This window comes from Pelophylax lessonae (genome assembly GCF_965119305.1).
Source record: "Pelophylax lessonae genome assembly, chromosome: 2".
In the NCBI taxonomy this organism is placed as follows: domain Eukaryota; kingdom Metazoa; phylum Chordata; class Amphibia; order Anura; family Ranidae; genus Pelophylax; species Pelophylax lessonae.
The window spans coordinates 693,025,214-693,039,410 of record NC_138769.1 but is presented as its reverse complement, the minus strand read 5'-3'; the positions used below and the strand labels follow the sequence as shown (position 1 = coordinate 693,039,410).

The following is a 14,197-nucleotide window of genomic DNA, read 5'->3' as shown; positions in this document are numbered from 1 at the left end:
TAAACAGACAAGGCCTACTACACTTTGTCTAGAACCTACCTTGTAGGGTGCTACATATAATTTGGGCAAAGTGCTGCATGACTGCACAATTGTCATTTAAAGTGCAACAGTGCTGAAAGCTGAAATTTGGCCTTGGCAGGAAGGGGTTAAAAGTGCCTGGTTTTTAAGTGGTTATAAACCCCGGAAGAAAAAAAAAAAAGAAAAAAAGCTGTAAGGCAAAGGCATGATGAGCTAATATGCATCACATTCTAGCTCAATATGAAATACTTACCTTAGAACAAAGCCCTCCAGAGGCACTCACTCACCGCTGAGACGGCTGACCGGTGTTTCTTCCGGGTTCAGGGCCATCTTACCGAATGGGAACATTGGGCAGTTGCCCGGGGCCCCACTTGCCCAGGGGGTCCCCACCTGCTCAGTGACCCAGCCCCTAATTTGCATTTTTTTTTCTTGTAGGTGATTGTGTAGGAGGGGCCCTAGTGCACTATATTGCCCAGGGCCCTTTAATGCTCTTAAGATGCCACTGTCCAGGTTTTCGGGCTCCGGCTCTGTAAGTGGCTGGAGTTGTGACAACGTCATTACTGTGGATGCGCACAGAAGCTACAACTTACGGCACGGGCTCTGAAGGTCCGGCTCGATAAACTGGACTTTCAGAGCGCATGCGCTGATGACATCATTGGCTGTATGCACTCTGAATATCTCCTAAACGGTACAAGTTTAGGAGATATTCACAGTACCTATAGGTAAGCCCTATTATAAGCTTACCTATAGGTACAAGTGGTGTAACAGAGTTTACTACCACTTTAAAAATGTTGCATGGATGTCCAACCTGCGGCCCTCCAGCTGTTGCGGAACTACAGGACCCATGAGGCATTGGAAGGAAAGTGCCATGAGTCATTGCAAAGTTGACAGTTGCAAGCATGACTCCCAAAGGCAGAGTCATGATGGGACTTGTAGTTCTGCAACAGCTGGAGGGCCACATGTTGGACACCTATGGATGTTGAGGAAAGGGGCAAATGAGGAACCAGGGAAGGCAAAATATAAGTAGAATAAACTTCAGCCTTAAGCCTATCACCACCCAGCTTGTAGGGGCCTCCCGGCCTCCCCTAGCCATTACACACAATGCAGGCTGTAAGTGGTGCACATTTTCAGTAACCAAGTTTTCCTTCTTTAGCTGTTTCCAGACAGAATCCATCTTCTTTTTCTACACCCCCGGCATTCTCTTTTGACAATTTGTCGGTTTCATTTAGTTCGAGGCGCACGTTCTGTACCACCAATGGCTGAACTTCCCTCATTAGGCTTCGAGAGTAAATAATTTATGGAGGTAATTTGGAAAGACGAAGCATTTTATTAACTTCCAGGACCACCCCCCCTGTTCTCGCTGCATGTTGTCAGATCACCGTGTGGCAAAAAAACTTATTTTTAATGGTTTCCATGGCAACACAGAGAAGGACCGCTCCAGACGGAGACTTCTTTACAGGAGAAATAACTATTTATACCGCTGATAATCAGGGACCTGGATTATTTAATCTCCAGTGACCCCAAGATCTGCGATAACGCACCGAATACTCCGCAGATGGCGATCGGTGTAGCCAGAAATAACAATAATAATAATAATAATAAGATATCTAATAATATACCCGCTACGATTGATGATGTGGATGTCAGGATTCACCAAGATGTTCCATACACACACAATCCTAGGCAGAGCACGTTTAGGGATTCTGTAGGAAGTCATACACAGTATGCTATTAAAGCTCCACTGCATGCATTGTAAGGGTTAAAGTGAATGTAAAGGGTACATTTTTAACCACTTGCCTACTGGGTACTTTCACCCCCTTCCTGCCCAGACTAATTTTCAGCTTTCAGCACTCTCACACTTTAGATGGCAGTTGTGCGGTCATGCAACGCTGTACCCAAATACAATTTTTATAATTTTTCCCCCACAAATAGAGCTTTCTTTTGGTGGTATTACATTTTATTTTTTTGCTAAAAAATAATAAAAAAGACTGAAAATTGTGAAAAAAATGTTTTTTCTTTTGAAAATTTTGTAAATAAGTACATTTTTCTCCTTCGCTGATGTGCGTTGGTGAGGCTGCATTGATGGGCACTGATGAGGCAGCACTAAAAAAGGACACTGATGAGGTGGCACTGATGAGGCACTAATATGCAGCAATGATGGACACTGATATGAAGCACTGATGAGCACTATTAGGTGGCACTGATGGACACTGATAGGTGGCACGGATAGGCGGCACTGATGGGTGGCACTAATGGCAGCACTGACTTGCATTACTGATAGGCACAGAATGACCTCACTGATGGGCACAGATAGGTGGCACGGAAAGGCGGCACTGATGGCAGCACTAACTTGCATAACTGATAGGCACAGATGATCTCACTGATGGGCACAGATAGGTGGCATGGAAAGGCGGCACTGATGGGTGGCACTGATGGCAGCACTAACTTGCAAAACTGATAGGCACAGAATGATCTCACTGATGGGCACAGATTGGGGTCACTGATGGGCACAGATTGGTGTCACTGATGGGCACAGTTTGGCATCACTGATAGGCACAGACTGGCATCACTGCTGGGCACTGTTGGGGCTGCACTGATAATCAGTGCCCTAATTATCTGTACAGATCTACCCTGTGAGGAGATGCTGCTGATCGGCTCTCCTCTCCTCACACTCGGGCTGTGGGCTTGCTCCTGAGCTGCGCTGCCTGTGTCCATAGACACACACAGCACACCTCAGCCCCACTCCCAGTCCCTCCTTACAGCATTTGATTGACAGCATGACATCCTATTCCCCTGCTGACACCCACAGTGATTGTACACAGCGGGAGTCTATCTGCAAGTCCTGGCCAATGATTCATGGCCGGGACCTGCTGATCAGCTGTGTGAAATCACAGCTCAGAACCCTTTGTTGACAATCAACACAGAACTCTGCACAGAGGGAATGATCTCTGTGTTTCTTATCCCTGCAAAGCAGTGATAAGAGGTACTTCATATATTTTGGGGATCAGTGGGGAGTGCAACACTCTTTTGGCTGGCTAGCCACCCATACCCACAGACAATCTGTAAAATCTTGTGGAAAGTCTTCCCAAAAGAGTGGAGTTGGTTAAAACTCCATGTTAATGCTCTTATAGGTGTAATGGTCAGATATTCATAGACTTTTGCCCATTTAGTGACTATATACATGTAGCACTACTCCCTTTGGAGCTGCTGAAGACGGGTTCCCCTGGGTTACCATTAGCAACAGTAGAACAATCTGGCATGTTTCCAAGTGTTTTTTACCTCAGACAAGGATCAGTCCAGTTTCTTTGGTTTTTAGGTTTTATTAGGAACTTGGATAGGAGAAGGGATGAGTGGGATACTCCAACTCACTAGAACTATGCACAATCGGCAGGGACGACTGGAAAAATGCTGGTTAACGCTGTGCAACGCTGAGTAACGCTGTGTTGAGCTAGTCAAGGCTAGGCCGCTGCTTCACTTTGCCCTTGGCTGTGAAAAGAGTTATTAAGCTTCCTGAGGTAATCCTTTCGAAGCTGTAAATTAGGGAAGACTGTATTGCTGAACAACTTCAGGGCCCTTCCTGGCGCCCCTTTATCCTCTAATCTTCAGGGCTTAACTACTTAGCACCCCCTTTACTGTAACGCTCCGGGTTAGCCGGCTCCTTGATCCCCCTGACATCTCTGTAGTGGTCCCCTCTCTTAGGCAGACCCCTGGGCAGACCCTTGAGTACTCACTATACTGTTTTTCCTGAAGTCTCCTGCCCAGCAGCTCCACTGGACAGCACACTGGATCCTCTGCAGCCAGGGCCGTCTTTAATAATGATTGGACCCTGGGCAAACATTTTCTTGGGCCCTGCCGAATCCACTTATCAACTATTTGCGAGCAGTGCGGGCTCAAGGGGAAGTTGCTTAGGGCCCCATGACAATGACTGGGCCCAGGGCTGCTGCCCTGTGTTAAAGACAGCCCTGTCTGCAGCCCAGCTCAACCCCTGGTCCCTAGGCCGAATGCCTGGACCACATTCCTCACTTCGGCAGGAGGAGAGACAGCCGTCCACCTCCTCCTGTGACTTTGCTCCCGCCAAAAGACACCCTGTCACATGCCCCCTCCGGATTTATTCCCAATACCAGGATGCACTGCAGCAATGCCCACCCACTGGGACAGTCATAAACCCTGGTGTGCTATTGGCTAGGTTTCCTCCACTGTCCAACAAGATCCCTCATTGGATACAGTGGGGAGACTCCCCGAACCCAATATGTCACACCCGGAACCATGTGACAGGCTAACTAAGAGATCAGGTTCTCCTGATAAGCAGAACAGAGCCACATATATATTTTACCTAGCACCTACCTAGGAGGGTGCTACATACAGTATGTATTTAGTCAGTCTTTAGATCCAGACACCTCTGGTAGTATGCATAACCAAATCAATGAATTTAACCACCTTCAGGGGCTGACTGGCAACTTTTGGCCCAGGGGGCAAGTACAAACCAGAGGCCCATGGTGCAGTGACTCGCCCCCGCCCCCCAACCCACTCTCTCTCTTCCCGCCTCCTCCTGACTCCCATTCCAGGCTGAAGCTTTGCTCCAGGTACTTTCTACTCACCGGCCGAATACAGGTTCCCGAGCTGGTCAGCAGGGGGCTTTTGGGGGGAGCTGGGACAGCTTGGTATGGGCTGCCTGGGGGAGGAGAGTCTCCAGTGGGGCATGGAACTGGCCTCTGCTCAGACACAGTTTACACCATCAATGCTTGTTGGGAGGCCTGCGCTCTGTCCTTGTCTTCATCCCGCACTCAGTAGGTCAGCAGTGGGGACTTTTTACTTCTCTTCACCAGGAATCCTTTAGGCAAGTCTGTGGCAGAAGCGGTTCAGCCTTTTTATGGAGCATCAGAGTGGCCCGGGGGGCAATTTCCCCCCTGCCCTCTGGCCCAGTCCTCCCCTAACCACCTTACACATTTATACACAGTGGCAAAAGGTTGGACATGTCGCACATATGCTTCGCTAGGTTACTAATGTTTCTTTGCTGAGAGCACGCTCACCAAAAGACAGCTCTTGGTCCCCGCTAGTGATCAGTAGCTGGCAGTAGTTCTGGTACAAAGTCCTCTAGTGCCCAGGGTGAAAATGTCAAACTGCGCCCCTCTCCCCCAAGGTTTAGGAGCATTATGTGACAACAAATATCCCCCCCCCCCAAAAAAAAAAAAACAAGCACTAATCTGCACACTAACCCCTAAGCATATATTGCCTTTGCAAGCCAAAATGCCCTCCCTCAAACAAAAATCCCCCCCCGGGGAGAGATGCCGCTGCTGCAGGGGTATGGGATCGTAGCTTGGAAACACCACTGACTGTCAGATCGGGACTTTGTTTTCTTACTTGGCCCCTACTCACAACCCTGCATAGTCCTCACAGTCTCAATCAAGAAAAGCTGCAATGACAGGGGGAGGACCTGGAGGGGGGACAAGCACAGCCTGCACCTCCTCCTGGCTCTCTTCTGCTTTCCAGATTCAGTTTGTCACTTCTCCCGCTAAGCTGACAGGAGTAGTGATGTTGCTGTCACTACTCCTGTCAGCTTGTAGCAGCAGGAAATCTCCACGTGGCACCCCCACCCGCCTCACATGATACCACTGGGCCTGGGGCAGCTGCCGCTCCTGCTCCCCCCACCCCCCCACCCCCTCCCCCCATCCTGGCCCTGGCTGGGGGGGGGGACCAGCTTCCGATCATGTGACCACTATGACAGCCAATCTCAGTTCTCATGCAGAACTTTTTAATGGGACACGAGGGTGGGTGGTAAGTGGTTCACTTTCTACCCTGGGGTTAAGCAGTGCGACTTTGGTCTTTTTCTCAGCCTGAAGGAACATCACGAAACTGATGAGATCATCACTCTTTCCTCTCCTTCTGTCTTCATGTTCTCACTCTTAGCGGATAACACTAAACGTTACAGCTTGGCCTCATTTGCTCACCCCCGACCCTCTCGTTTCTGGCCAATGTTTTAATGTTAAGGGAATTGAAGAAAGCTAATATAAAGACGGATTGGGGAGCTTATACTAGTTTTAAAAAATACACAGAATTTGTATTTTAAATGAATACATTACTGGAATAAAGCGGTATATTGAAGAAATACAACACATTCTCCTTTAGGTGAAAATTTTCCGCAGTTCAGTTCCTGCTCATCACCTGACATAGTGGAGGAGGATTGAGTGGGTGCAAAAACTATTGTTCTCCTCAGGAGATATGAACAGCTCATCCATGAGCATTATAGAATAACAAACCAGTGACGCTAGTAATGGCTGCCACACTGATATGTCTTCTGAAGCTTTATCCTTTCTTAAAGGAACCCTACTATTCCAAATAATAAAAAGGTCAAAATTATAGTACATAATAGCAAGATCACACGGCCAAAGTTTAATTTTAAATCTATACCCTTAACCACTTCCCACCCAAGGATGTGCCCGTTTGTCCTTGGGTTTCAGTGGTTATACCGGGAAGATGGGTGCACCTACAGGCATTATCCCGATACTGTGAGTTTCAGCTGGGGATTCCCTACAAAACAGAAGTGACCTCAGTGGCTAATTAGCCACTCAATCACTTCTGCGGGCGGCGGAAGGGGTTCCCAACCCCCTCCCGCCACCACCTCTTCCGGGCTCTCCGGTTCTGACGTGGAGGTCGGGAGAGATGTGGCCGGTGGCGATGGCTGCCTGGGACAGAGAGAGAGGAACTGACATTGTTCCCCTCTCTCTGTAACCCTGGAAACCGGGAGTGACGAATATTCGTCACTTTCGGTTCCGCCCCTTTGTTTACCTGGCCACTAGCGGCCAGAGAAGCTGCCGATCGGACCGAGGCCTGTCCAACAGGCCTCCCTATTGGATACAGTGGGGACACTCCCTCAGACCAGGTGAATCACACATGGACACATGTAACAGGCCTAACTACTGATCAGGCTCTCCTGATAAGCAGGCAGAGCAATAACTATGCTTTTCCTAGCACCTACCTAGGAGGGCGCTACAGGTGGAAAGAAGAGAGAACATTTTCTCATGTGTGAATGTCAATGGCTCAGGTACAATCCTACCAGCCAGAGTCCCATTGAAAATCACTTCTAAAGTTAGATAATTAAGTTGACCAAGTCCATCAATGTGTGAACTAAAACGTGCCTCCCTAGAAAATGATGGGGAGAAGGATTTCAAAATAGAAGTAGGAACTATAAATGCAGGAACAAAACCTGAATCCCTTCTGTATGTGAACTATTATGGCAAATAGTCTCTTCATGGATGTTTACAACTACACCTACTTTCCAAATGAGGAGCAGGGCCAGTATCATGGAAATAATTGCTTGGGGATAACTGGCAGATGCTGTGGACTGAGGCTGGGTTCACACATATGCAGCCTCAGTTTCATGCCTGGGGTCCGGTGCGTCCCTGGGCACTGGTTTAGGTGAGAATCGGGTCCGAAATTTTGTCTAAATTCGCACCTGAATCTAACCCAAAGACGCACAGGACCCTTTTGGAATGCAGACCTAAGCCGCCCTGGACCCGTGTAAACCGGCTGCCATGCAAACTGGATGCGGGGAAACCCCCATCCAATTCACATACATGTGAACCCAGCCTTATAGGGGAATGCTATGTGTGCAGAAATTGGGTCCTTTTTATTCATACTTACTGTATATACTCGAGCATAAGCCGACTTTTTGAGCATGTTTTTTTATGCTGAAAATGCCCCCCTCGGCTTATACTCGAGTCACGGTCTCACTTACCTTTTCCCCGGTCAGTGTGCATGTGTCGCCGCCGCTCGGGAAAACCCGTACACGTTCGGCTATTCCCGGGCAGACAGCACATGCGCGGTGACGTGTTGGCGTCGGGCAGCGCCATTTTTAAATGGAAGGCGTCTCACTGAAAGGTAAGTGAGACTCCTCTGCAGCCCCTGCATCTCCAGATTCTCCTGTACCATGCCTGCAGCACTGCATCTCCTGGACCATGCCTGTACTGTCTGTGCCATGCATGTACCATCTGTGCCATGCCTGTACCATTTTCTCTACCATGCCCATACCATCTCCTGTGCCATGCATGTACCATCTCATGTACCATGCCTGAACCATCTCCTGTACCATCTCCTGTACCATGCCCACAGCCCTGCATCTCCTGTACCATGCCCGCAGCCCCTGTTCTGGGTCTCGTGGTGGTCCAGTTGGGTCCAGTAGCTGCTGCATTTCCCACCCTAGGTTTATACTAGAGTCAATAAGTTTTCCCAGTTTTTTGTGGTAAAATTAGGTGCCTTGGCTTATAATTGGGTCGGCTTATACTCGAGTATATACGGTAATCCTCCTGGCAGAAAGTTCCAAGGTAAAATACATGCGTATGGTCTGCATAGTACCCGTGTTTATACATGTATAGCTGTATAACCGTTCATACACATATATGCGTGTAAAAATTCCAGAATTATTCTTCTAGCTCCCAGAATTGAAGGGGGGGGGGGGGGTGTGATTTAGGCAAGGAAATGCATACCAATGTGTACATGCATAAAATACTCACCAGTAACACAGATTTTTGTAAATGTTTTTTTTCTGCTCCAAACATGGTACCAGTTTACTGACATGTATGCGCCTGTGCACAATGGGCTGCATTCAAATCAGTAAAAAAAAAAAAAGAACGCCTAAAAACATATGCAGGAGCCTCTTAATACGCATGTTCTGTTTCTAAAGCGCAAGTAGTCATAGTGGCCAAAGAGAGCAAGACTTTAGTGCAGTAAACTAAATTTAAGGGTCACCAACCATAATTATGTATGATCACAAACTCTGAAAACATGTTCATTTTTTAATATCAATTAGGAATAATAATGAACACTTATGATGCCCATGCACGCTCGTTATCCCTTACAGGGCAGACAAATCAGTTGCAGCATCTGCAGAAATTAAGGAAAAGCTAGTCTTTTAAAAATGTAAAAAAAAAAAAACACACAGAGATAAATGCTTCACAAACCATGTTGTAATTGTAGTTGTAAATAAAAAAAACCCCAAAAAAACACTGTTGGCGGATTTACTGCCCCTCAGGAAAAGTGATGTGCAATGGATTCCTATTCAGAGGGGGTTGAGCAGCGGTTGGCACGTTCAAGAGGCGATTCTCAATGCCTGTTTCTTTCTTTTCTTTTAATCTAAAAGTGAATTTTATATTGTAATACCATGCTGCAGCTGTGTGCTAAATTTTGGCACACAGCAGCATGGCAATGCAATCATTAAGGCATTTGGCAAGCAGCACCACCTGCCCAACACAACATGCTTTATTCCATTTGCCACCCCTTAAAGGTACCCATACAAGCGATTCATCATCGACTAAAATATGGTAGGTTATCCATTATAAATACAATCAATCAGAAACAATCTATATGAAATCATTGAATCAATTTGTATTTTGATTGGTTGTCTGACACTTATGCAGATGTTTGTTCAATTCATCAGAGACATTAAATAAAATTCTGCCACAGCTTATTGACTTGCTGATGTAAAAATTGATTTAAAGTTCATTAAACTGATTGAACGGAATGTCTGTAACCTTCAGTATTTCTTCAATTAGATCATTGCAGTTGCATCTAAATCTGCAATTCCATTTAAATATGGATATATATGGATTGAACTAATTTAGCCCTTTCGATACATGGATCGGAAATCAGTAGAAATCAGCCGAATTTCGATCCATGTGTGGCCACTGCGGTTGAAGAAAAGTTAATCTACCATTCGACTTTTGTTCAACCAACCTATCGGATAAAATCCACTTGATCAGCACTGCAGGCAATAGCTGGACTGCTGATCTTAGTATACGGACAGTCGAGGAGTCTACCCACTGGTAAAGTGTAGTATATTACATTACATTTTAATTTTTTGTTTTAATAACTCTTTAATTTTCAGCATTTTTGTGCACTGGGTGGTGCCCTTCCCATTGTCCTTTGGTAAACTATTCAATCCCAAGTGGACATCTCCTTCATAGCTAAGTTGTTGGATGATCGCAGGTGGAGAAGTGGGCTTCTAGAAAGGAGATGGCCAAGTGTCAGCCTCCCATCCCTCTGCATTCCTCTTGCCACCTTTTGTCGCGGGGAGCACATAAAGCCAACAAAAGGCCATTATGAAGTGGCCTTCACCTTCCTAGCTATGCTATTGGACAACTATGGGGAGCCAGGGGTCAATATTCCATCCCCCTTAATTCATCATGCCGCCGCTTGTCTCAGGAAATTGCTTGGAGCCTAGGCTGTAGCTATTATGAAGCGGCCGTTTCCTTCCTAGCTATGTTGTCAGATGGACATGGTGGAACGGTGGGGGGGAGCTAGGAAGGAGATGGCTATGTGCTAGTTTCCTCTCCCTCTGCACTCTTCTTGCCAGTTGCCACCACTTGTCTTGGGAAAGCATTCAGAGCCGTGACAAGTGGTCATCTCCTTCCTAGTTATGTTGTTGGAAGACCGCAGGGGGAGAAGGAGGCCTCTAGGAAGGAGACGGCTACATGTCAACCTCTTATCCCTCTGCATTCTTCTTGCCACCTCTTGTCTCGGGAAGCACACGAAGCCAAGACAAGACCGTTATGAAGTGGCTATCACCTTCCTAGCTATGTTGTTGGACAGCTATGGGGGTGGCAAAAGAGGTGCCCAGTTCCACCTCATAGTTAGGGTTAGGAAACACCTAGCAACATGGGACAAAGTACTATCTGCACAGTGAACACAACATTGAAAAAAATGTTTCTTTTTTAAAATCACACATTATTGTGTCAACAGAATGCACATAAAACGTACCACAAAAAAATGAAATGGTTTACTAGCGTCAATGGCTCCCTAAAAGAACATGCAACCAGTGAAATCAGACCCAACCTGCATATATGTCCCTCATCAGTGACTAAGGTAGTAAAAAAGCCACAGGATCAGTATGACAGTGGGTAAGCTGGCAACTTTAGAATGAGTTTGTTTATGGTCGCCCATGTATCTATCTCTGCACCCGTTTCCTTAAGGTTACCTTGATGGATAAATAAGGCATTCTAGTCCAGTCTGCATTCCCAGATGGTAGACTGAAATGCCCCTGATCATTTTTTCTAAACAGATCTTGTGTCAGATTTTAAAGGAAGGATTCTTATGCATGAAATGATGCTGCTCAATGAAGCATTCAGCTTACACATCTACATAATATCACTCAATTGCATACGGCAACAGAAAGCTCGGCTCCGACAGCTGCAACAAGGTTTCCAGCCTCACTGCCCCAATCATGTCCATAATGTCCTTACATTGGGAGTTCACCTGTCAACTCTATAGCTTGGGGGGAAAAAAAATCACTGACACATCAGATTTGCTTCTGCAGACTGTATTTATAAAGGCATGCCCCCTATCTTCCCCTTTAGAACATGTCATGGAATTTTTTGTTTTGCAACTCCTGCAGCCAGGACAACATTTATTACTTCCCGTACCATAACCAATTTGGTAAAATTCTTGCAGCTGGCTATAGGCAGTCCACCCCTGGGTGGCTCTGTTGCAGAATAGTGTCCTGTAACAGAAAACAGTGTCATCAGGTGCTAGGCATCTTTTAGTTAGAGTCCTCCTGTAGTGATGCCATGGGTGAGTCAGGGCCCAGTTATACTGTAAGCCAGCATTGGAGAAGCCCTAATTGGGGCCTGGGACCAATCACCCCACACCAGTACATATGTAGCCAGTATGTGGAGGCCCTGGACAGGGTTGGAGGCTGGGAAGAAGTAACTCCGGTACCCAGGAGAGCCAGCTGAAAGACTTACTGACGCTTGTGGATGTGGCGGCTAGGATCAGTTGCAAAAAGCCTTTTAGGCCAAGCCAAGAGTTCCCTGAGTAAGGCTATTAACCTGGAGCATTGGCGTGTGCACAGGGTGTGTTCCGGATGTGTCTGGGCACACTCAAATCATCCCCTTATGCATTAGCATTGGCATTATTGCTCTGTGTGCCAGCGGAAGATAGGAAAGATCTCCCTCTTACCAGCTCTGCTATAATAGGAGTACTCACGCACTTCTCTTTCACTGTGCCGGCAGGGAGATCAGTGTGTCGGGGCCATAAATATGCAGACATACACACATGTGTTTTTGAGCTTTAGGGTGTACAATGCAATAGGCTCTGCATACCTATGCCCTGAAGGGTCCTGGGAGAGGTGTACATATGGATATGGGAACTATAGAGATCTCATTCCAGTGAGTACTATTGACCCAGGTGAAGGAAGAGACTTTCTTAGGGAAGATGGTTGCTTAACCTCTTCCCGTCCATGCTATACTCGAAATACAGCTAGAACGCGGGCTCACATTGCCGGGAGGGCGTCTATGGTCAGCCTTTTGTGACTGTGCTGCCCGGCGCCCCTGTGGCACGCATCAGTAGGGATCTGTGATAGCTGTGTCCTTAGGACACAGCTTATCACAGATCATGGTAAACAGCCAATCACAGTGGATCTCAGTTCGACCAGCATTTGCCCGTTATTGGTGTAGCTAGGTAGGCGCTAGTGAGAAAATATAGTTTGAGCTCTGTCTGCTTACCAGAGGGACTGCAGGTAAATCTATATTGTTCTCTGCCTACCAGAGAGCAGGATCTGTTAGTGAGGTCTGCTCAATGTGCTCAGGTGCAACTCATTCTGTCTGGAAATTGTTTCACGCTGGTCTAATAGAGAGGCATGTTGGGCAGTGGGAGGAAACCTGACGAATGGGTTCATGGGCTTTTGATACAGTCCTGATGATTGGTAGAGGGAAAGTGCCTCAGTGCATGCTGGGATACTTTATAAAAGCCAGGAACACATGTCCTTGAGGTCTTTTTAGCCATCCTGGCCATCAGGAACATGGAAGGATTCCTGGACTATATCTCAAGGTAACCGTGTGCTGGTAATCAGGGTAGCCCGTCGAGTCACTACTCAGCAGGCTCTGTGGGGACAGTGCTACATTGGCAATCCAAGAGAGACGATAACCGGCAAATCCTCACAGGGGACATCTACACTGATAATCAGGGCACTGATCATCAGTGTCCTGATTATCAGAGCAACCCCAACAGTGCCCACAAATGCTGCCAATCTGTACCCATCAGTGCTGCCAATCAGTGCCCATCAATGCCACATATCAGTGCAGCCTCATCAGTGCCTATCAGTACAGCCTATCAGTGCCTATCAGTACCCATCAGTGCAGCCTATCAGTGCCACCTATCAGTGCCTATCAGTGCAGTCTATCTGTGTCCATCAGTGCAGCCTCATCAGCGCACATCAGGGAAGGAGAAAAAAAATTACTTATTTAGAACATTTTATAACAGAAACAGAAAAAATGTATTTATTTTTTTTTTCAAAATATTTGGTCTTTTTTCATTTGTTTATCAAAAAATAAAAAACTCAGTGGCGATTAAATACCCCCCAAAACATTTTGTTTGGGTACAGTGTTGCATGACCGCACAATTGTCATTCAAATTGTGACAGCGCTGGAAGATAAAAATTGGCCTGGGCAGGAGGGGGGGGGGGGGGGGGGAGGGTTGAAAGTGCCCGGTAGGCAAGTGATTAAAGTACTCACATGTAACTGCTGCAGACCGTCCACTAAATTTGATAGGAATATAATGTCAAGTGACCCCGGAATGTATGATGATGGGACGTGACTGTTTGTGCCATTCTCCAAGTGCAGCAGCTGATTGATAATGATAAAATCACTCCCATTCTCATGCACTTGGACATAGGCAAACAAACAGCTATTTCTTTAGAATAACAAAGGGAAGGAATCGGGAAAAAAGTTTATTTCCTGCAATGTACATAGAGGCAGAGGCGTAACTAGAGCCTTCAGGGCCCCGATGCAAGAAAACATGAAGGGAACCCCCGGATCCCTGGCCGGGGCCCTTCCCTTCAAGCCCAGGGCTCTTCCCACTAATCCTGGGGCTCTTTACTCTCGTTGCATGGCCTTTTATTACGGTCCCGCAGCAGGATCCTTTCACAAGTTCTGCAGTGGGCTCCCTTCCTGCAATCTTGGGGCCTCCCCACAGTGGTGCAATGCCAGGGCCCGGTCGCAAGTGTGACTTTTGCAATCCTGGAAGTTCACCCACTGGTTTGCTACTGGGCCCCCTGGAGCATGGGGCCCGGTAGCAATCGCAACCCCTGCAACCCCTGTAGTTACGCCCCTGCATAGAGGGGAATGTTTTTTTCTCAACCAAGATGGAATTATTCTTTTAATACCTAAATCAGGAAACATTTTGCATTATG

The 14,197-nt window shown here is 46.9% G+C and overlaps 1 protein-coding gene across 6 annotated transcripts in view; it reads right to left on the bottom strand.

The window, feature by feature from the left end:
• Positions 1-14,197, bottom strand: part of GRM5 (glutamate metabotropic receptor 5) — a 557,322-nt gene that overhangs the window by 363,824 nt on the left and 179,301 nt on the right. The gene's annotated exons all lie outside the window — the stretch shown is intronic.